Source organism: Sturnus vulgaris, chromosome W (assembly GCF_052056855.1).
Source record: "Sturnus vulgaris isolate bStuVul1 chromosome W, bStuVul1.hap1, whole genome shotgun sequence".
NCBI lineage: Eukaryota > Metazoa > Chordata > Aves > Passeriformes > Sturnidae > Sturnus > Sturnus vulgaris.
This window is the reverse complement of record NC_142282.1, coordinates 41,383,216-41,405,598: the sequence shown is the minus strand read 5'-3', so window position 1 is coordinate 41,405,598 and position 22,383 is coordinate 41,383,216.

Sequence of the window (22,383 nt, the reverse complement as noted above, 5' to 3'; positions counted from 1 at the left end):
ACCACTAGGTCAAGTGTGTCCTGGAGTAGAGAGTTATCGGGTGCACACACTAGCACATCATCCATGTAATGAAGGATGATGGCCTCCCCTCTCTGAGCACGCACCTGGGACAGCAATGAAGCCACATGCCACTGGCAGATGGAGGGACTACATTTCATTCCCTGTGGAAGAACTCTCCAGTGGTAACGCTTCATTGGGGCCTCTCGATTGATGGTAGGAACCGAGAAGGCAAACCGTGGGGCATCCTCTGGGTGTAGGGGTATATGGAAGAAACAATCCTTGATGTCTAGAACAGCCAATTGCCAATCTCTGGGAAGCATTGTTGGAGAAGGCATTCCAGGTTGGAGAGACCCCATGTCTTCAATTACTTTGTTTATTTCCCGGAGGTCGTGGAGCAGCCTCCACTTGTCTTTCCCTGGTTTCTTTACCACAAAAATCGGGAAATTCCACGCACTTGTGGTGTCTTCTATGTGGCCTTTAGCCAATTGCTCCCCCATAAGCTCCTCAAGCGCCCTGAGCTTTTCCTTACTCATGGGCCACTGTGCTACCCACTTTGGGGTATCATCTAGCCATTTTAACTTTTGGGTAGGGCGCCCCACAGTGGCCGCTTCTAAAAATCCCGAGGAGTTTTAGGGATAATTAATTTTACCCCCCACTGTGACATGGTGTCTCTCCCCCATAGAGGGCATTTATAATCTGTAACAAATGGACGGATGCTAGCCAATTTTCCATCCGGCCCCTCAATTTGTACGATGCTTTTTGATATTTTTGCCAATTTTACTCCTCCTACACCCTGGATTCTGCCTGCCACAGGCTGAAGTTCCCAATGTGACGGCCACATCCTCTCAGGTATGATAGTCACATCAGCACCCGTGTCCAGTACCCCCTCCACATGGAGGTGATCTGATCCACGGGTTAGGTTGCATGCCAGAGAGGGCTTGTCCTCACCCACCACTTCTGCCCAGTAGACTTCAGGTGATTTTCCATCTACTGGGACCTCCTGTGGAACAGGAATGGCCTGGGCAAGGATTTGTCCCTCAGCCAGGTAATATGGTGGTAGAGGACATCGTGCCAAGAGAATGAGGCTAGTTATGCTTCCCCTGATGGTCATGGGAACCACCTCAATCTCTAGGGGTGTGTGTGCTGTGTCACCGACAACAAAGTACTCACTGTCCAGTTTCATGTGGTTTAACGTCACGTCCTGTGTACTGTTAGGTAAGTCCACTGTTATGACTGTCCAATCAGGTGACCTGAAATGAAAACCTTTGGTAGTCACAAGCCTAAAACGGCCTAGTGGCTTCCAAACCTTGTTAACTGAACATTTGATATTTTCATTGACATACATCCCCACACCCTCTATCCCATCCTCCCCCTTTTTGTTTATGAAGAGAGAGTCTTTTGTGAGTGTGGAGCCCGCAGTATTTATAGCCGAGCGCGCTATTGTGTTAATGGCGGGTACGCGCTGTACAGTTAGTTTTTTTGTTTGTTGGTTTTCTTCTGTTTCTGGTTGTGTGGACAGTCCCTGGCAAAGTGTCCTGGCTGCTTGCACTGGAAGCAGATGATGTGCTGCAGTTGCTCTGGTGACACTGGTTGCTTCTTGGCTTCCGGTGTTACAGCTGCCATGGTCCTTGGGTGTGCCAGTCCTGGATTTCTTTCGTGTCCACTGAACAGTTCTGCTTTTCTGGCGCAAGCTTCAATCATCTGTGCTAAGCTAGGTGCTGGCTCCAGGGGAAGGCCAAGGATAACCCTACGGCAGGTTTCATTAGCATTCCTCTGAGCCATTTCTTTAATTAATTCAGCTTGTAATACTGGATCAGACACTTGTCTTTCTACTTGCATACGAAGGCGGTCCACAAACTGTAAGAAACTCTCAGAGGTAAACTGTTTAATGTTAATATAACTGCCTTTAGTATCTATTGTTGGTAATTGGTTAAAGGCTTTTTCTGCAGCATTGCATATCTTATCTAAGACAGACTTAGATAGTACTCTGGTTTGATTTTCAGGGCAATGCCAATCTTTCTCCCCACATAGGTGTTCATATGTGATATCATTATTATCAGCATCCTTTGCATTATCTGAGCTTTTTAAAAGCTCTTGTAAAAGCACTTTTAAAGATCTTTTCCATAGGCTTTCCCATAGATCATATTCGGAAGGGGTTAACAGACACCGGAAAAGCTCTTTGATATCATATGGAACCATTTCGTTTGAATTAAAAGTGGCTCTCATTATGCCTTTAAAGATTTCACTATTCCTACCAAATTCTCTTTGTACTTTACAAATTTCTTTTTTATCTTGGTAGGACAAAGGCTGATAACTTCTTTTACCGTTTCTTTTACCAAGATAAACTACAGGAGCAACTGATGGTACATACTCTTTCTCCTGGTGCTGACTTTCAGGTTTGGGCATCCCCCCCTCACCGGGCCCAGGAGGCTGCCCACCCCCCCCCACCACGGGAGCACCATCCATCCCCCAGGGGCTGTGGGCTGATCCCTCCCCACCCCCACCCCCTCCGGCAGGGAACCCAGCAGGGGCTACATTGACCTCCCCCACCCTGCAGCAGCTTGGAGGGAAGGAATGTGAAACCGGAGAGGGGGAGGGGTGGTGGAATTCAGGATTGCAACACCTGTGGGCGGGGTCGCCAGGTACCAGGCAGGACAGGGTCTTGGAGGGGGGAGGGGGCGGTGGAGCCGAGGGCAGGGAGGAGTTATGGGAGGGGACAGGCTTAGGGGCTGGGACCAGAGGGTAAAGGGGGTTGGGGAATGAAGGAGGAGACACGTGGCTGTCACCATATCGGCCCTCCCCCACTCCCTGATCCGCATGTCCAATGCTATCTGGGACCCCAACCTGTCCAGATACGGCCACGTGTTCGTGGCCTGGGGGGGAAGGGAACAAGGAAGGAGAACAGTTACAGCCGTGCTGAGCATGCTGTATTTCCAAGGGAGACCCTAGGGTGCTTTCCAGGTTATGGTTATAGGGATTTTTGGAACGGGAAGGTGAGCTTGAATCATTTTGCTGCTGCTGTCTGTTGTTTTCTGTCTGAATTAAAACTTTCCGAATTTGTAAGAATATCGGAAGGAATACAGAGGCAGTTTTATCTCCATTTTCTACTTTTGAAGTCAATAAATCCCCTATTTCATCCCAAAATGAAATCGAATTTACATTTTGCAATTCAAGGTCCGATATTTCAACAGACAGCCAGCTGGCAAAACGGGCTAGTTTTTTATTAGATATTAAAACATTTCCTGAACTTAGTATTTCTTTGAGTTGTTTTGTTATACTCTTTTGTAAAGCAGATTGCTGTATCCCCATAGTGTTAGCAATTTGCACTATATCTATCCCACTACCGTTAAAACACAGGAAAGGAGTTAGTTGTTAAGACGTACACCACGGTTTTCAGGCTTTACTAGATGCGGAACCGATGTTAATTTCGCCGTTTTTTGTCAGCAAAACCTATGTGTGGCGCCCGCGCCGCTATAGGGACCGCCCCCGCGCCGCAAACACCCGTAAAAACCGCAAAAAACGCAAAAAAACCTCCCTGTGCCGCAGCTTTGAAACCGATCAAAGCTGCCTGCCTGCTGCGCCGCGCCTGGGGTGGCCGCGTCCAGCCCCCCCCCAGCCCCCGCGCCGCACCACGTGGCCGAGGGCTTCCAAGCCCCGCGCACGCTGCAAACACACCCGCGCCTTCTGTCCTTCCGAGGACGGCTCCGGGCCGGCAAAATGCCACCGGTGAGACCCCCCCGCGGAGTTCCGGGAACTACCCGCCGGAAAGGGACGCTTAACTCACCTTTTCTGTTGCAGGCAGACACGTCTGTGTACACGGTAGTGGATCCACGTCGTGAACCGACCTGTCTGGGATTGACAGGCTGCCGGTTCGTGCTGAAAAGTCTTCGAACTGCAGAAAATGCAGCTTAAAGAAATTTTAGCTAGTTGATCAGCTCCTATGCTGGTCGAATCCCGAAATTAGGGATCACAGCGAAACGTGGGTGCTTTAAAGAAACACGCACTTGGGGAGCCAACTGTTACGGCTTTTTCCCGGCCGATACAGAGTCTTTCACCTTCCACCGGTCTAGCTCAGGTGTTGGGATGATATTCCTCTGGGCCTTAGCCACAAAGACGTAGATAAGATATCAAAAGAGGCTCTTTCCCCTGATAAAGTTACAGGTTTATTTCTCGTGGGTAGTGAGTGAAAAGGGAAGGGAAAAGAGAACGGGGGAAGAGAGAGAAAAGAGGGGGAAGAACAGGGTAAAAGCGTGGGGGGGGGAAAGAGAACGGGGGAAGAGAAAAAAGGGGGGAAAAAGAAAGAGCGGGATAAGAGATCTGGGGAAAAAAGAGATGCGGGAGAAGAGTGGGGGAAAAATGCGGGAAAGAGCGCGAGGTCAGCGGGTCCTGACCTTTTCTAGGGTCTGGAAAGGGGGGGCGGGGAGAAATTGGATCCCAGCCAGCTCTGTGTGGCCAGGAGGGGAGAGGGACCAAGATGCAGGGCACAGTAGGGGTCACGGGATGTACCATTTACAATGTATCTAGGGAACGCAACAATGTGCCTGGAGAGGCACTCTCGCTCTTCATTCAAAAAACGATTCGTCACAGCAGAGGGAGCAGGAGCACAAGATGGCCGACGAGAAGGGGCAGTGTAGAATTCTCTGTCTGGCTCTGTCTCCACTCAGTGTAGAACGTCTCTGCCCTGGCACATTTTCGCGTGCGATATGTCCCTCCAGGTCTTTGGTCCTTGCAAAGCTCTATGTACTGTGAGCCCTGCTACTTGAAGGTGAACCTAGGCACTGCATCTCCAGTCTAGCCCCCTCTGCTCTGGTAGCAAGTTTTGCAAGTCGGCAAAGGGAGCTGCGAGTATGTAGAATGGAGTGCAGCGAGAGGACGTGAGTCATGCGCCCTTTCAGTGCTGCTGACAGAGGGCTACTTTAAGAACGCCGTCTTCTTCCTCGCGTCCTTCTCACTTTGCTCTGGCTGCATGGAGTACACCACATCGAAGGTGTGAGGAAGGGCACTGCCCCAGGTTTTGCCCTGGCTTGCAAGGGCTCTGTGCTATTTTTCCAAGCAGCAAGAGCACTGAGAATTGAAAGCGATTGTGAAGGAGCCCTTTGACTGCTCGTGTGCTCTTCGCTGCGCTGCGCTCTCAAGCCCGGTGCTCTGCGGCTTCGTTCTGCTCCTTCTGCCTTCCGGACAGAGCTGAACTCCAGCGGTCAGTTTCAGCTCTGCCAAACAGCTTGTCCTCAGTTCTGCGGGCAAGCACGCCCTGTTGCCTTGGCTCCGAGTGCAAAGTCCCTAGCGAGCTGTCATTCAGTGCAATGCATCCATAAAGACGCTCTCGCTCATATTTCAAGGAGCGATTCCTTACAGCAGAAGCAGCAGAAGCACAAACTGGATGACAAGAAGGGACAATGTAGAACACGTCTCTGTCCTGGCACATTTTCGTGTGCAATATGTCCCTCCATGTCCTCGGTCCATGCGAAACTCTACGTATTGTGAGCGCTGCTACTTGCAGCTGAGAAGGACCGTGGAGCTGGCAGCGAATTCGGAGAGCGCTGAGCACGTAGTCAAGGAGCGAGAAGTGCCCCTGCAACGCGGTGCTAATAGCAGCTTCGTCGCGTCGGGGGGGAGCTCCGGCCACAAGACCTCGTCCTGGCAACAGATCTCTGTGAAGGGCGTAGGCAAAAAGCTTTCGTTTTCCATTCGAACTGCGAGAGAGACAGAGTGTTGCACGGAGCTCTGAGAACAAAGGTGCACGCCCTAGGCGGGCTTGGGCAGAAGCAGCGTTCTCGAGCGCTTGGCTGCCGGCACCCTGCTGGCTGTGTGGTGCCGCTTCAGCTACTTCTGGCCGCCGGGTAGTGAATGCGGTGCCAGGCGTGGGTGAGGTCGGTGAACGAAGCCGCACAATACCGTGCTTGTGTACATCACGATACGGGCTACTAGGAGAGGAAGGTGGCTGCCTCTCGCTTGCCTTCCTAAGTGCCCTTAGCAGTCGGAAGGAGCAAGCTGATGCGCTGCTGCTTGTGGTGCTCCTCGGTTCCCTTTGTGACAATTGATAAAAGATTCATGTTAATCACAAAAGCATTGGGGTTTGCATAAACCAGAATACTAAGCTCTGAAGTGAAGCATGGACACTTTATAAAGGAAATTATATGATAGAATAATTCTGTTTAAAATCACCTTGTTATGTTATATTATGTTATATTATGTTGTATTATGTTACATTACATTATGTTATATTATGTTATGTTTTTCAAATAAGTTGGATCAGCTGCCAGCTTGCGAAATCGGACTTCCCATAAAGCCCTTCCTACCTTTGTCTAATCAACACTGCCTATCCCAAAAACCAGACTCCCAGAACTTCTCTGGTGGTTATCTACAAAGACCAGACCTCCAGAACTTCCCTGGTGGTCATCTACAACGACCGGATGGCTATCTGTGACTAATTATCACCCAAAGGCTTTGTGAATTTGTGAACAACGAGAACCCACAGTATAAGAAGGGGCTGCAAACCAAGGCTGGGTGGAGCGTGCAGTGGGCAGTGACCCCTCGCGTTCCCCAGCGTGCTGCTTGCTCTTTCTAGATCAAATAAAGCGATCTAAAAATTTTGCTGAATATCGAGACTTTTGTCTCTCATTTATAACAATTTGGTGCCGAAACCCGGGACGTCCTTGGAGCCCTGAGAGGCACTGCGATTTCGGGGAGGCGCCTCACTGCTGTGGCCCCGGTTCGTCAGTGATTCTCGGGACCCATCGACGTACCTCACCATATAGACTGAGCAAGGAAAATCTCCCCGGAAGACCGCGGCAAAATCACCTGTAATTCTTGTGCACGAAGACCCAGACAGGAGCATCGGACTGTGAGTATCTGTCTGGTTTGGTGGGGATGACTGTGTGCTTGCCTGAACGAGACGTGGCCTTTGCTGCGAAGCGAGAGCGGAGTCGTTCTATCCGTGTTTCCAGCATCCCGTGAGGGACCTGGCCGGTGACCGGACGAAGCGAGTGAGCACAAAGGGGGAAACTGCTTTTCTTGTCCTAGCCCAGGTAGAGGCTAAGTCCTTCCCACCCTAGTCCAGGTAGAGTCTAGGTCCTTCCCATCCAAGCCCAGGTAGAGGCAGGACCCGGGAAGGGGGGGCGGGGGGAGAGGGGGAGGAAAAGAAAAGCAGATTGCAACACACCAGTCACGGAGGGAGAAGGGAAAAGCTGCTTTTCCCATCCCAGCCCAGGTAGAGGCGGGTTCCAGTCCATCCCGACCCAAGGAGAGGCAGGGGTTCGGGCGGAACACATCGGGAAGTGCAAACACCTCAAGACAGTCCCTTGAGGTAAAAATGGGAAAAAGAGGAAGTAAGATTCTGAGTCCCAGGGACCCACGAAGAGGTTCAAGTTCATTTGGTCCACAAGGAGACTGGGAAAAAAAAGACAAGACAAGTAGGTTGCCAGAAATACCACCAGGCAGCCCTTTGGCAGTAATATTAAAATGTTGGGACACAGGGGTGGTATACAGAGGAAAAAGTAAAGAAAAATTGATTCAATATTGCATGGTGGAATGGACCAGAGAAATGATCTGTAAAGATAACCTATACTGGCCCATGTTCGGATCATTTGAGGGTTGGATTTGTCGGGCATTAAACACATATGTGGCTCATAAAGAACCATTTAACAGAGAGGAATGTGAGTATGCTGCCCTGTGGGCAAAACAGTCCAAGCCAGCCTTGATATATACTTTAAAAGAAAAAGAGGATGAAGATAAAAAAAAGGTTACCTGGGAACCCCTTGATAATCTCCCACCTCAGTATAATACAGAAAATACAGGAGACCCCCCCCCCCCACGCACCCACTTCTTCTCCTGGTACTCCCATAGCTCTAAGAACTCGCTCCAGTCAAAGGAATACCAGGAGAGATAGTATCACCAGAGAGGAGGGAGATAACAATACAAAGGCTCACCTTTACCCCCTGAGGGAAGTGCCATTAGCAGGACAACAGGCTGGCTTAATTGGATTTGTAAATGTTCCCTTGAACACAGGGGAAGTGAGAAACTTTAAAAAAGAAATGGGAAAACTATTAAAAGATCCTGTAGGGGTATCAGAGAGACTAGATGAATTCCTCGGACCAATTATGTATACTTGGATGGAATTACAATCTATATTAAGTATCCTATTCACCACGGAGGAACGGGAAATGATCAGACAGGCTGGAATGAGGGTATGGGACCGGGAGCATCAGATTGGACCTAGGGGAGACCAGAAATGGCCATTAAATAATCCTAACTGGGATAATCAGAATGATGTCCATCGCCAGAATATGATGGACTTAAGATGGATACTCGTTAAAGGTATCCGAGAATCAGTTCCTAAAGGTCAAAATATTAATAAAGCCTTTAGTGAACAAAAAAAAAAAGGATGAATCCCCGACTGACTGGTTGGAGCGGCTGAGGAAAGATCTCCAAATGTACTCCGGGATAGACCCTGATACACAAGTGGGTCAGGCACTCCTCAAAACCCAATTTGTTGCTTGATCATGGGGAGATATTAGAAAGAAATTAGACAAGTTAGATGATTGGCAAGTTCGGGGGTTACAAGAATTGCTAAGAGAAACACAAAAAGTTTATGTAAGGAGGGATGAAGAGAAGCAGAAAGCAAAAGCAAAAATCTTTACAGCTGCAGTTCCTGAAACACAGAAAGAAACCCAGCAGAAAGGGGGAGGGAAACCACGAAAACCCCCACCAAAACAAGGAAATGAAGCAGGAAATAATTCACCAAGGCGAACCTGCTTTTACTGTAACAAGAAAGGTCATATAAAGAAAAATTGTAAAGAACGGATACGGGATGAAAAAATGTTCCAGGAAGATGAATAGGGGTGTCAGGGGCTGTATGTATTAGGGACCATACCATCCAAAGAGCCCTTGATAAATTTAAAGATTGGTCCCCAGGGGGAGGAGGTGGAATTTTTAGCAGATACAGGAGCCGAAAAATCCACAATTAAACACCTACCAAAAGGGTGTAAACCTAGTAGAGAAACAGCACTCATGGTTGGAGCAAAAGGTGAACCATTTCGGGTCCCTATTATTAAAAATGTGCAAATTGAGACCCAAACCAAAATTGAATTAAAAGATCTGCTGTTACTGCCAGAGGCAGAAAATAATTTATTGGGGAGGGATTTAATAATAGCATTGGATTTGAAAATTGAAGTATCCTAAGGTCAGCTTAAAATTTTTGCTTTAACTCAAAAGGACGAGGAGCAAATATGTCCTGAGGTGTGGTACACCTCTGGAGAAATGGGGAAGCTAAAAATGAAACCTATCAAAGTGAAAATCACTGATCCCGATTTGCCTATCCGAGTTCGTCAATATCCAATATCTCTTGAAGGGAGACGGGGCCTTAAGCCTCTCATAGAAAACCTTTTGCAACAGGGGGCTTTGGAACCTTGTATGTCCCCACATAATACTCCTATTCTGCCTGTCAAAAAGACAGACGGGAATTACAGATTGGTACAGGATTTGAGAGCTATAAATCAGCAAACTGTTACCAAATTTCCCATAGTAGCAAACCCTTACACACTCTTAAGCCAGTTGTCCCCTGACTACACTCGGTATAGTGTAATAGATCTAAAAGATGCCTTCTGGGCATGCCCATTAGAAGAAAGTAGTAGAGATTACTTTGCCTTTGAATGGGAAGATCCTGATAAGGGCAGGAAACAACAACTGCTTTGGACAGTATTGCCTCAGGGCTTTACAGAATCCCCTAATCTCTTTGGACAAGCCCTAGAAGAATTCATGCAGTCTTTTGAGTCACCAGACAGGGTGAAATTGTTACAATATGTAGATGATCGATTAATAGCAGGAAAGGACGAGAAATCTACTAGAAATGGGACTATAAAACTTTTAAACTTTTTGGGACAACAGGGATTGAAGGTATCCAAAGCCAAATTACAGTTCACAGAACCAGAAGTAAAATATTTGGGACATTGGCTAAGTAAAGGGAAAAAGAAATTGGATCCTAATAGAATCTCTGGAATATTAAGTCTGGGACCTCCAAAAACCAAAAAAGAAGTGAGGAAAATTTTGGGATTGCTGGGATATTGTCGCCAATGGATAGAGGGATTTAGTAATAAAGTAAAATTTCTATATGAAAAACTTACCACTAATAGCCTAAAATGGACAGAAGAGGATGATAAAAGTTTTGAAAAGGTCAAACATGCTTTAATTCAAGCCCTTGTACTCAGTCTCCCAGACTTGGAGAGACCATTTCAGTTATTTGTAAATACCTCTGATCAAACAGCATATGGGGTACTCACCCAGGAATGGGCAGGCAGTCGAAAGCCAGTGGGATATTATTCTGAACTGCTCTACCCTGTCAGTCGGGGTTGGCCCACATGCCTCCAGGCCCTAGTGGCCACAGCACTTTTAATTGAAGAAGTCCGAAAAATTACCTTTGGGGCACCCCTAGTGGTCCACACCCCTCATAACGCAAGGGGAATTCTGAATCAAAAAGCTGAGAAATGCTTAACCGATGCCCCAATATTAAAATATGAAGCTATTCTAATCACTTCCCCAGATTTGGAGCTAAAAACAACAACTGCTCAAAGTCCTGCACAATTCCTATATGGCGAACCAGGAGAAAATTTAGAATATGATTGTGTGGATGTTATAGAATTACAAACAAAAATTAGACCCGACTTGGGAGAAGTTGAATTTAATGATGGAGTAAAATTGTTTATAGATGGATCTTCTCGAGTGGTGGAAGGTAAACGAAAATGGGGATATGCCATAGTAGGAGGAGAAGAATTGAAATTAGTAGAATCCGGACCCTTAAACGCAGCATGGTCCCCTCAGGCTTGTGTACTATTTGCTCTTTATAGGGCATTATCTTATTTAGAAGGTAAAAAAGGGATGATATATACGGATTCTAAGTATGCCTATGGCATAGTCCACATATTTGGTAAAATTTGGGAAGAAAGGGGGTTAATTAACACTCAAGGACGGGGGTTGATACATCAAGAATTAATTGTTAGAATACTAGAGGCTCTTAGGGGCCCCACTGAAATTGCTGTGGTCCATATAAGAGGGCACCAAAAAGGAACAAGCTACCATACAAGGGGGAATAATCTGGCTGACAAAGAAGCAAAAAAAGCAGCACTGGAGCAAAAACCGGTTTCTGTATTAAGGACTACTGTTAAAGATCTCAGCCCCGACCAGGAATTACAGAAGATATTTACTCCTCAGGAAAAAGAAGCAATAAAAAAATTACAGGCAGAACAGCATGAGAACAAATGGGTTTTACCAGATGCCAGGGAAATTTTACCTAAGACCCAGGCCAGACAAATTATTGAACAATTACACCAACAAACACATTGGGGAACCAGAGCGCTAGCAGACCAATTTTTAAAATTTTTTGGATGCATCGGCATTTTTGATATTGCAAAGCAGAGCGTACAGGGTTGTTTAACTTGTCAGAAAATTAATAAAAAAGGTATGTTACAAGGTCTGTCAGGAGGATGGAAAACTGCTTACAGACCCTTTGAAAGAATACAAGTAGATTTTACAGAATTACCAAAAATAGGAAGGTGGAAATACTTACTAGTGAGAGTAGACCAATTAACCCACTGGGTAGAGGCATACCCTGCAGCTAGGGCCACATCACAAGTGGTAGCCAAAATATTGTTGGAACACATAATCCCAAGGTATGGCCTGGTTCGAGCAATAGACTCAGACCAGGGGACGCACTTTACATCAAAGGTGCTTAAGTTACTGACCTCGGCGCTGGGCATCAGCTGGGAGTATCATACACCTTGGCACCCTCAGAGTTCTGGGAGGGTTGAAAGGATGAATCAAACATTAAAACAACAGTTTTAAAAATTAATGATTGAGACTAAAATGCCATGGACAAAGTGCCTCCCACTAGCCCTGTCTAATATACGAACAATGCCAAATTCAAAAACAGGGATTTCACCATATGAAATGCTGTATGGTATGCCTTACCCTAAAGGAGTACACCTTGATCCGACGTTAGTTCAGGACCCTTCTCTTCAGAATTACATAATAACAATCAGCAAAAACTTGGAAGAATTAAGAGAGAAGGGGATTTTAGCTCAAACTGTCCCTCTAGGATTTGCCATACATAAAATTAAGCCAGGACAACATGTGTTAATGAAAGTATGGAAAGAAGAAAATCTAGCTCCAAAATGGGAAGGACCGTATTTAGTTCTGTCAATGACTGAAACAGCTGTGAGGACAGCTGAAAAGGGATGGACACATGTGAGTAGAGGCAAGGGTCCTGTAACCCCTCCTACTGCAGGTTGGACAGTGACATCTGAGCCTGGAGACCTCAAAGTGTGAATTCAGAAGACTTGATGTCAATACCGGATCAATTCGTCTCAAAGGTCTCCTAATCAGGACTGAAAGTCACCTGCCCCAAACCCGGATGTAGCCTGTTCATCAAGAAAAGGTGTCCATATTGTACTGAGTTGTTGTGGTGTTATTCCTATGGTGGGTATCCCCCATTCGCATTATGTGTCCAGTGTAGAAGAAATGAATGTAAGGAAACTATTAAAGTATTAATACCCTATCAGCACAAGGAGAAATCGAAATTGATGATCATAACTGGTGGGAGGAATAAGGAAAACAAAGAGAGCCAGAGCAGAGGTATTGACAAGAAAGTGTCAGAAGGGTTGTGTATACTGTGCTGTTACTGCTGTACCTTGTACTGGAATGTTAAAGCTAAAAGCTGGGACAAAATTAAGAAACACTACCAAAAGAGAAAGACAATGTGGGAGACCCCAGGACATATTCCCTGCTGCTGAGAAGATTAAACAAACCTCGGCTACTGGCAGCAATCCCGTAGGCCTTGAGGGAGGCAGAGGGATGAAAATGGTCATGGGAGTCATCCTATTGCTAATGATGATAAAAGGAAATAGTGCTGATGCTTGTTCCAAGTGTTACCAGACAATTAAGTATGGCAGACGCACGCTATCCACCCTTGCCTTCCATACACATATCAATTCGGCCTGCTATAATAAACACAACTTAGAAACTTGCACTATTATGGGAAGAAGTTACTGGCTAGCCACCAATTTGGGAAAAGGAGGGTGGGCTCCATCAGCATACCAAAGTTGTCCAGTAGGAGAGACATACCTCTGCTTCACAAAAGAAGGTATGTGGGGATATTCAGATCAGGGAGGAGTGCAAGATCACTACAAGGAAGAATTGATAAAAAATATAACTAAGGTGTTCAAAGGAACAAAGACAAACCATGGGGGAAATTTTAACTTGTATGAGAAAATAAAACAACAACTCAGCGAACGGGACTTACCCACCCTGGGGAAAAATTTATTTGTAGAATTAATGAAAGAAATCACTACTGAACTGAACTGAACTCACTGTTGGATCTGTGGAGGAATGCAAATGACTGAACAATGGCCATGGAGGGGGGAGGGATTGGGCCCAGAGCAGTTGTTACAGTGGAATCAAATGGAGTCAATAGACCTGAAGGGTGGGTTCTAAGTCATGAGGTAATAGGAGAGGTATGTATAACATGTCAGGGAACTAACTTTACCCAATATGTGGGGCACACCCCCTGTAAGACTATCCTGATTACAAATGCAAGCAAACAGTCTTGGTGGCCCAAAGCTCCAGAAGGATATTGGGGAAAGTTAAGTAAATGTAATTATATAAAGAACAATTTTACAGGACTATGCTGGTATAATAAAAATAGAGCCAACCCATATGAAGAAGTAAAAAGTGTAAGGACCTATTGGCAACAACCGGAATCAGTTAAACTAAGCTGGAAAGCCCCAGATGGAATATTTTGGATCTGTGGGAAAAAAGCTTATAATACCCTACCAAAAAGATGGAGAGGGACATGTACTCTAGGGATTATCCAGCCTGCGTTGTTTACATTACCAAAGGAAAAGGGTAATAGAGTGTTAGGAGTTCCCTTGTATGAAACTTTATATCGAAATAAAAGGAGCACAGACATAGGGGGAACACAAATATGGAAGGATGATGAATGGCCCCCAGAACGAATTATTGAATATTATGGACCAGCTACCTGGGTTCAAGATGGGAGCTGGGGCTATCGCACTCCAATTTATATGCTAAATAGAATTATCAGGCTACAAGCCGTGGTAGAAATTACTTCAAACCGGACAGCCCGAGCAATGGAATTGATAGCTAAACAACTTACCCAAACTAGAGCAGCAGTATATCAAAACCGACTGGCTCTAGACTATCTGTTAGCTGAAGAAGGGGGAGTGTGTGGAAAGTTTAATAATTCTGAATGCTGCTTAGAAATTGATGATAATGGTGAAGTAATTACTAAAATTGCAGAAGAAATAAAACGAATAGCCCATGTACCTGTACAAACCGGGAACTCTATGCTTAATGATAATTGGTGGAATAACCTGTTGGGGGAAACTTGGTGGAAGAAATTAGGATTTATGTTAACATGTGCATTATTAGGACTACTGTTCATCCCTTGTCTTGTTCCATGCTTCATTCGACTAATCCAGTCAGTGGTTCAAGGAATGCAAATTGCTACAAAACCAATAGACCCTGAGAAGGCAACAAAATTAATGGCAGTACAAGAGGTACTGACAAAATTTGAAACCAGAATAAGAATCAATGGGATAAAAAAGAGAAGTGGGGAAATTGTGACAATTGATAAAAGATTCGTGTTAATCACAAAAGCATTGGGGTTTGCATAAACCAGAATACTAAGCTCTGAAGTGAAGCATGGACACTAGATAAAGGAAATTATATGATTAAATAAATCTGTTTAAAATCACCTTGTCATGTTATATTATGATGTATTATGTTACATTACATTATGTTATATTATGTTATGTTTATCAATTAAGTTGTATCGTCTACCAGCTGGTGAAATCGGACTTCCCAAAAAGCCCTTCCTGTTTTTGTCTGATCAATACTGCTTATCTCAAGGACCAGACTTCCAGAATTTCACTGGTGGTTATCTACAAGGACCAGATGGCTATCTGTGACTGATTATCGCCCGGAGGCTTTGTGAATTTGTGTAAGGATGTTTATTCGACCACCACGGCTTACCTGGCAAAATTATGACAGCAAAAAATACCCAAAAATTATTGATTAGAACGAGGAACCACAGTACAAGAAGAGGCTGCAAACCAAGGTTCTGTGGAGCATGGAGTGGGTAGTGACCCCTTGTGTTCCCCAGCGCGCTGCTTGCTCTTTCGAGATCAAATAAAGCAATCCAAAATTTTGATGAATATCGATACTTTTGTCTCTCATTTATAACACAGAGGTCCGGTACAGAGGATAATAGCCACACATTTGTGTTCGTCTCTGCACAAGGCAGGCCAGAATTGCCATGCCCGGACTTTTCAGTTCAGCACGAGAATGAGAATACACCTGCGCCATGTGGGAGGAAACCGCTAAAGACTCCCTCATACGTGATCTCTCAACTTAATGTCTAGGCACTTGCCAATCCTGAGTCTGCACTAACACCTTTTTTACCTTGCGGGTAAGAAATGCCATTGTTCTGGTGTGCAGCTAAAGGCGCAGCACAGGCAGGAGTTGCCAAAAGCTGAGGCAGTGCCCTTCCTCACACCTTCGCTCTGGTGTACTCCATGCAGCTAGAGCGAAGCAAGAAGGACGCGAGGAAGAAGAAGGCGTTCTTAAACTAGCCCTCTGTCAGCAGCCCTGAAAGGGCACATAACACACGGCATCTCGCTGCCCTCCATTCTACATACTCGCAGCTCCCTTTGCCGACTTGCAAAAATGCTACCAGAGTAGAGAGGGCAAGATTGAAGAGGCAGTGCCTAGGTTCACCTTCTACTTATTGCACGTAAGCCACGTCCAGCTCCTCGCTGCACTCTGTATTTCCCTTCTCCGCAGCATTTACCGTGGTGCTCTCTGCAACTCGACGCCTAGAAGTGACCGCCAATGATTCCACAGCGGGCTGCAAGGGAACCAAGGAGCACCACAAGCAGCAGTGCTTCAGCTTGCTCCTTCCGACTGCTAAGGGCACTTAGGAAGGCAAGCGAGAGGCAGCCACCTTCCTCTCCTAGTAGCCTGTAACGTGGTGCACACTAGCACGGTACTTGTGCGGCTTTGTTCACCGCCCTCACCTATGCCTGGCGCCGCATTCACTCCCCGGCGGCCAGAAGCGCTCGCGAACGCTGCTTCTGCCCAAGCCCGCCTAGGGCGTGCACCTTTGTTCTCAGAGCTCCGTGCAACAGTCTGCCACTCTCGCAGTTCGAATGGAAAACGAAAGCTTTTCGCCTCCGCCCTTCACAGAGATCTGTTGCCAGGACAAGAAGGTCTTGTGGCGCCCCCGACGCGAGGAAGCTGCTATTAGCACCGCATTGCAGGGGCACTTCTCGCTCCTTAACTACGTGCTCAGCGCTCTCCGAATTCGCTGCTAGCTCCAGGGTCCTTCTCAGCTGCAAGTAGCAGCGCTCACAATACATAGAGCTTGGCAAGGACCAAAGACCTGGAGGGACATATTGCACACGAAAATGTGCCAGGGCAGAGACGTTCTACACTGAGTAGAGACAGAGACAGACAGAGAGTTCTACAGTGCCCCTTCTCGTAGGCCATGTTGTGCTCCTGCTGCCTCTGCTGTGAGGAATCGTTCCTTGAATGACGAGCGAGAGCGCCTCTCCAGGCACATTACACTGAGTGAGAGCTCCCTAGGGACTTTTGGATGGAAAACTTTTTCCACCTCTAAAAATACATGGCTAAGTCCTAAAAGTTTTGGTTTTATTAAGAATCGTTACGTCCAAGTATTGCTGTTCTAAACACCCTTGGTTTCAGTCTGAAATTAACTGCTTGTTTCTGTCTTTTTGCCTAGTGGCAATCTAATTCTAAGGTAACTAGATGTGTTGGAAATCCATAAATTACATCTCAGGTTAGGTGGGATAATTGACAAGGAAGAAAATGGAATTGAGCATTTGGAAAGAATCCAAAGTGACCTGATGTCACAATCTGAGATTCCCTTGGGTTCCAAATCCTTTCATTTGTGTTTTTGTGGGCTTTTTTGAAGGTGGTGTACAGTTGAAGCAATGATTTAGCTGTGGTGAGACCTGCTCCGCTGTAAAAGCATTATTTTCTCAGTGAGCATGGACAACAGTTACAGTGTCGTCTTTTAAGATTCCCTGCACTCCACTTATGCTGGCAAAAGCAGTGCCTTGACTGTAATCATAAAAGTGATTACAGTTTGATTTGACATCATGTAGGATGCTTCCTCCATCTGCTGTGGTCAGCATTAAGTAAGAGATTTCTCAGTTTCTAGGAAGAGTCTAGCAAACAATCACCTTGCTCCTTCTCTTGCATTTATTCATCACTGCTATGCTGCTATACAGACAGATAGTCTGTTTATGATTCAACAATTCAATGGGACATCAAGTAAATAGCAAAGCAAAACTAACTACCGAAAGCACTATAAGGGCCAGAGATTAGCTTGGATCAAAACAGGTGTTCTCCTAGCATTGTTTACAACAAGTCAGCATGTGAAACAGAAGGCACAATGTAGTTTGTGCCTTGTTTTGGGCATGCCCCGAAGAAGGAAATTCTGATTTCACATATGGGAAAAGAAATGATGACATTTGAATAAGATTGTTCATACCCCAGAAAAGGTTGCTTTGAAAGGTTGTGGAAGTCCTGTTAGGAAACATGGCTTTAGCAGTCCTTTCCACCAGGAGACAACAGCTGCAGAACAGCTGGGTGTGCCAGTGTTGAGAGCACCAGCAAAGATCAAAGTGGAGAAGTTGGTGAACAATGGCAGTGGCCTGGGGGAGAGCAAGTGGGGTGCTGGCTGTGGGACCAGGGGAGTCCTGACTGATTTAGGAGGTTTGTGATGGTCTGTGCCAGCAAGCACAGTAGTGCTGTGGCCTTGGGACACTGCGAATACTGGAATTCAGTGGGGTCACTGGGCAGGCTGAGTGTCTGAGCTGCTGGAGGGACCCAGTTTGCCCACATGTAAACATCCAGTCTCACTCTTGCCAGCCACAGAAAGGAGCAGGATGTGGCTGCTGGCGATGCCTGTCATGTATATGTAGTGTATATGTGTGCTATCCCAGCCTGCTGGGAACACTTCTTCTTTGTGACTGCTTGGGCTGAGGGAGAGAAAGCAGCGGTAGTTTCTGAGGTTTTGAGTTTGCTCGAGCTTCTCAGGCTCTTTCTGGAGCCACCCAGAGTTGTCTTCCTTGAAGCATTTCAATTCCTGGTAATTTTCAAAATTCAAACAGACACAGCCCTAAGCTAGTTGATCTGACTTCAGAGCTATTCTTACGCTGAGCTGTTGGATGATCTGATCTCCTGAGATGTCTTCCATCTCAGTTTATGACCTGGTTCTTGTGAAAAGAAGGATCTTTTAGCCTGGAGAAGAGAGGTTTCTGGAGAGAGAGTATTGTGGCCTTTGGATATGTAAAGAGGGTATAAGACAAATGGAGAAAGACTTTTTAGGAAGGTTTGCAGAGACAGGACAAGGGGCCATGCTTTCAAACTGAGACTAGGTTTAGATTGGCTAAAAGGAAAACCTTTTCTACAATGAAGCTGATGAGACACTCAAACGGGTGTTCCAGAGAAGTTGTGGATGCCCCATCATTGAGAGTGCTCCTTATCAGTTTGGCTAGTCTTGAGCAATTTGATCTACTGTAAGATCTACCTGGCAAGGAAGTTGGACTAGATGATCTTGAATCACAGACTGTTGTATGATTCCATGAAAGACAGAATGCAATAAAGTTCATATTTCAGATTTTGAAGCAGACATATTTATTATTTCTCACTTTATGCATCATTGCAATGACAACTTGTTAGCTTCTAAAATGATGACCTGAGAGTGATTTCCTTCCTTAGTTTCATTTTCCCTGTTACTCCTTCACTCTTGGACTTTTTTTTTCACTAGATTTCCTCTTTCAGTCAACTGCCCTTAAGTATCACTTTGCTCCCCACCTGGCTTTTTTTTTTTCAACGACACCTTTTCACTGGTGCGTTTTGGGCCTTTGCTGCTTCAAGTCCAGCAGCCCCCTTGTCTGAGCATTATGGAGCTTTCTTTACAGCTTCATCACTATGCAAAAAGCCATAAATTACTGTGTTCCATCTCTCATACCATCAAGTATCACACTAATATTCCCTCTGCTGAATAGCTGGTTGGCTTACATAGACCAGCCAAATACCAGGAAATCCAGATGGCAGCAAGAATCTTCTAGACTACTCCCGCTGTTCATTGAAATTCTGGAGAAGTCACGTGAGGCGTCACATTCTCTTGAAAGAAGTGTATATCATCTCAGATATTCTAGAATGGGCTATTAATATTGTCATGAGTTTCTGGCTAGACTTTTTAGTATGCAAATTCAAATTCAAATGATCTGAAATGACAGAACTTCAAGAATTTTTTTTTCCCAGAATCGAAGTATGATGGAGTTACATAGGGAGAATCTTAATCTTAGTTATTCTATTCCATCTCACATCATGGCTGGGGGCAGGGAGAAGGGAGTATCTTTGGGGGACAGTGGGTTCTGGTGTACTCAGTAAGCTGGGCAGAGGAGCCATCAGGTATTGTCTCTTGTTTGGGGGGGGGCGATTTATGTGAACTCTTCCTTTCTTGTACCCTGCCACTAGTAATGTTGCTAAAATTGTTTGTTTTCTCATCCAAGTGACAAAACCAGCACACTTAATGAGGGATGAAGAGGGAGCAGCGACCTCAGAACAGGAGGAAGAAGAAGCAGAGCCTGCTGTCCTCCAGAAGAAAAAAACACTACCAGCCAACTTTGCATCATCTGTGAACTTCCTGGGCGTGTACTCTATCCCCTTGTCCAGATCACTGATAAAGATATTAAACAGGACTGGGCCCAAGACTGAGCCTTGGGGACCAGCTGGATGAACTCTATTTCCCACCACTCTGTGGGCCTGGCCATCACCCAGTTTGTCACCCAGCAAACAGCCCACCCACCCAAACCATAAGCAGACAGTTTCTTCAGGAGAATGATGTGAGACTCATTGCAAAAAGGATCAGGGAGATGCCTAGGAAGAGTCTCAGGTGAATCCAGGAGACTATAGTGGAGGACTATTCAGTTTTCCAATCAATTTGCTTAAAAAACTCTACAAAACCGTAATAAAAAAACAAACAAACCAACAAACAAACAAAGCAGACCAAACAAACACACAAAAAACCCCCACCAATAATCCCCAAAGAGACAAAGAAGCCCACAAAAAAAGCCCACAAAAAACCACCCATGCTGGAAAAAAAACCCAAACCCAACACCTCAAAAAATCAGGGTGAAGGTTTGTAGTAACTTTAAAAATAACAAAACAAAACAAAACAAAAAAAACAGAAAGTCACATTTCTAAAGGTGCTGTCCCAGCCTCTTCTCTCAGCAGGGAGGACATCCTGAAGTGGAGCCAGATGGAAGAAAGCGGGACAGGACAGCACCCGGGCCATTGTCACAGGACGGCCCTGTGGCTGCCCCATTGCCAAAACCTGGACACATGAATCAAACACAGGTATGCACATGTGCTTAGACACAGCAAAAATATATTTGTCTGAAAAGAATACTGGTCCATTTATATCACTAGAAAGAGCATAATGCCTCGTCTCAGCTTTCTTTTCAGTCATTACAAATGCTTCGAAAATATAGGAGTGCAGAAAATGGAAATATCCAAGATCAACATGAGGACCAATAACAAAGATTCCATTTCTGAAACTGCATTGGGAATCCTCTGCAGAAATTGACTCAGAGATCTAAGATTTACAAAAAAGACCAAGAGTATTGGAGTCAATACAACACAGTGTCTGGAGACTTCAGCTGGTTGCCTTGTTTTCTCAAATATGATGGAGGAAGCACCTTGGCAACTAGAGCTGCCAGTTCTCTCAGTGCCCTGACATGCCTCTGGGTGGCTCCCATGGTCTTGCATATTCAGGTTCCTCAAGTGGTCTGAAAGCTGACCTGCTACTATGGCTTAGAATCAAGTCCACCAGTCCAATAACTTGAGACATGTGGAAATGGTGACTGGCAGTAAAAATTGAGACCAACACTTGTTGAGTACCTCAGCCTTCTGCTTGTCTGTTGTCACTAGTCCTGTCTGGCTTATGGGGGTCGAGGGGGAATAGGGGAGGTGTGATAGACTTCTTTTCATCTTCCTTTTCCCACTGAAATACCCATAGGTGCCTTTATTATTCTTATTTTTGGCATGCTTTTCCAAATTCAGCTTCAACTGAGCCTTAGCTACACTGATCCCATCTTCACACACTCATGTGTTACCACTGTATTTTTCCCATGATTTGTCTCGCTGTGTATTGTCTGCATATTACCTATTTGCATTACATCTATTACTTTTCAAAAACCTTCTGGCTTTTACTTGTTTTCAAAAAAAAACCTTTTTGAACCTATTCACCTCAGAAAATCACCTGGAAAACCCAAAATCCCCACAATTCCCCCCGCAGTCCTCCCTGGGATGCCCAGCACTCACCTGGCAACTCCCAGAATTCCACAAATTCACTCCAAAATTCAAGGGGGACCCCGAAATCCCAGGGCTTCACCCCAAAATCCCACCTGCAACCCCCAAAATCCCTCAAATCACCCCCAAGACCCAGTCCCCCCAACACCTCCCAAATTCACCCCAAAATCTCTCCAATCCCCCTCAAAACCCACCCAGAAACCCCAAAATCCACCAAATTCACTCCAAGACCCATCTGGGACTCCCAAAAATCACCAAAATTCCCCGGAAAATCCACCTGCATCCCCCCAAATTCATTCAAAAATTCTCCCACGACTCCCAAATGCTCACCTGGATACCCCAAAATCGACAGAATTCACCCCAAAATCTGCCTGGCATCCCAAAAACTCACCTGAGAACCCTAAAATTCACATGTATACCCTAAAATTCACCAAATTCCCCCCAAAATTCCCTTGCGATCCCTAGAATTCCACAAATTCCTCCTAAAATTCAACCGGGACTCCCCACATTCCACAAAGTCACCCCTGTCCTGGGGTACAATAAAAAGAATGTGTATTCTATCACCATCTGTTAAAATGTGGGAGGGGTGGTGATCCTTATCTCTGTGGGAGATATCCCCTGCTGATGTGCCATCTGATAAGATCAGGGGGATGATCATCGTTATCTTTTCACAACCCATCCTTCCTCCAGAAGATATATTCTGTTAATGGGCCATTAAGTCCTATTGTTGCCCGATGCCCCAAACAGAACACAAACTGAGTTAGTTTATGCGGTGCTTTATTCAGGGCCCGGGGAACCTTCGGACTAGTGTCCAAAGTCAGGATCCCACAGTTCCCTTTTTCGTCAGGTTTTTATACCTTTTTACAAAGTAGTCTACGTGCAGAGGTACACATTCTTCAGGACAATACAGATACATAAATCTTGTAGATATCATTCCTAAAAGTTATAAATTCTGCATGCTTGTCT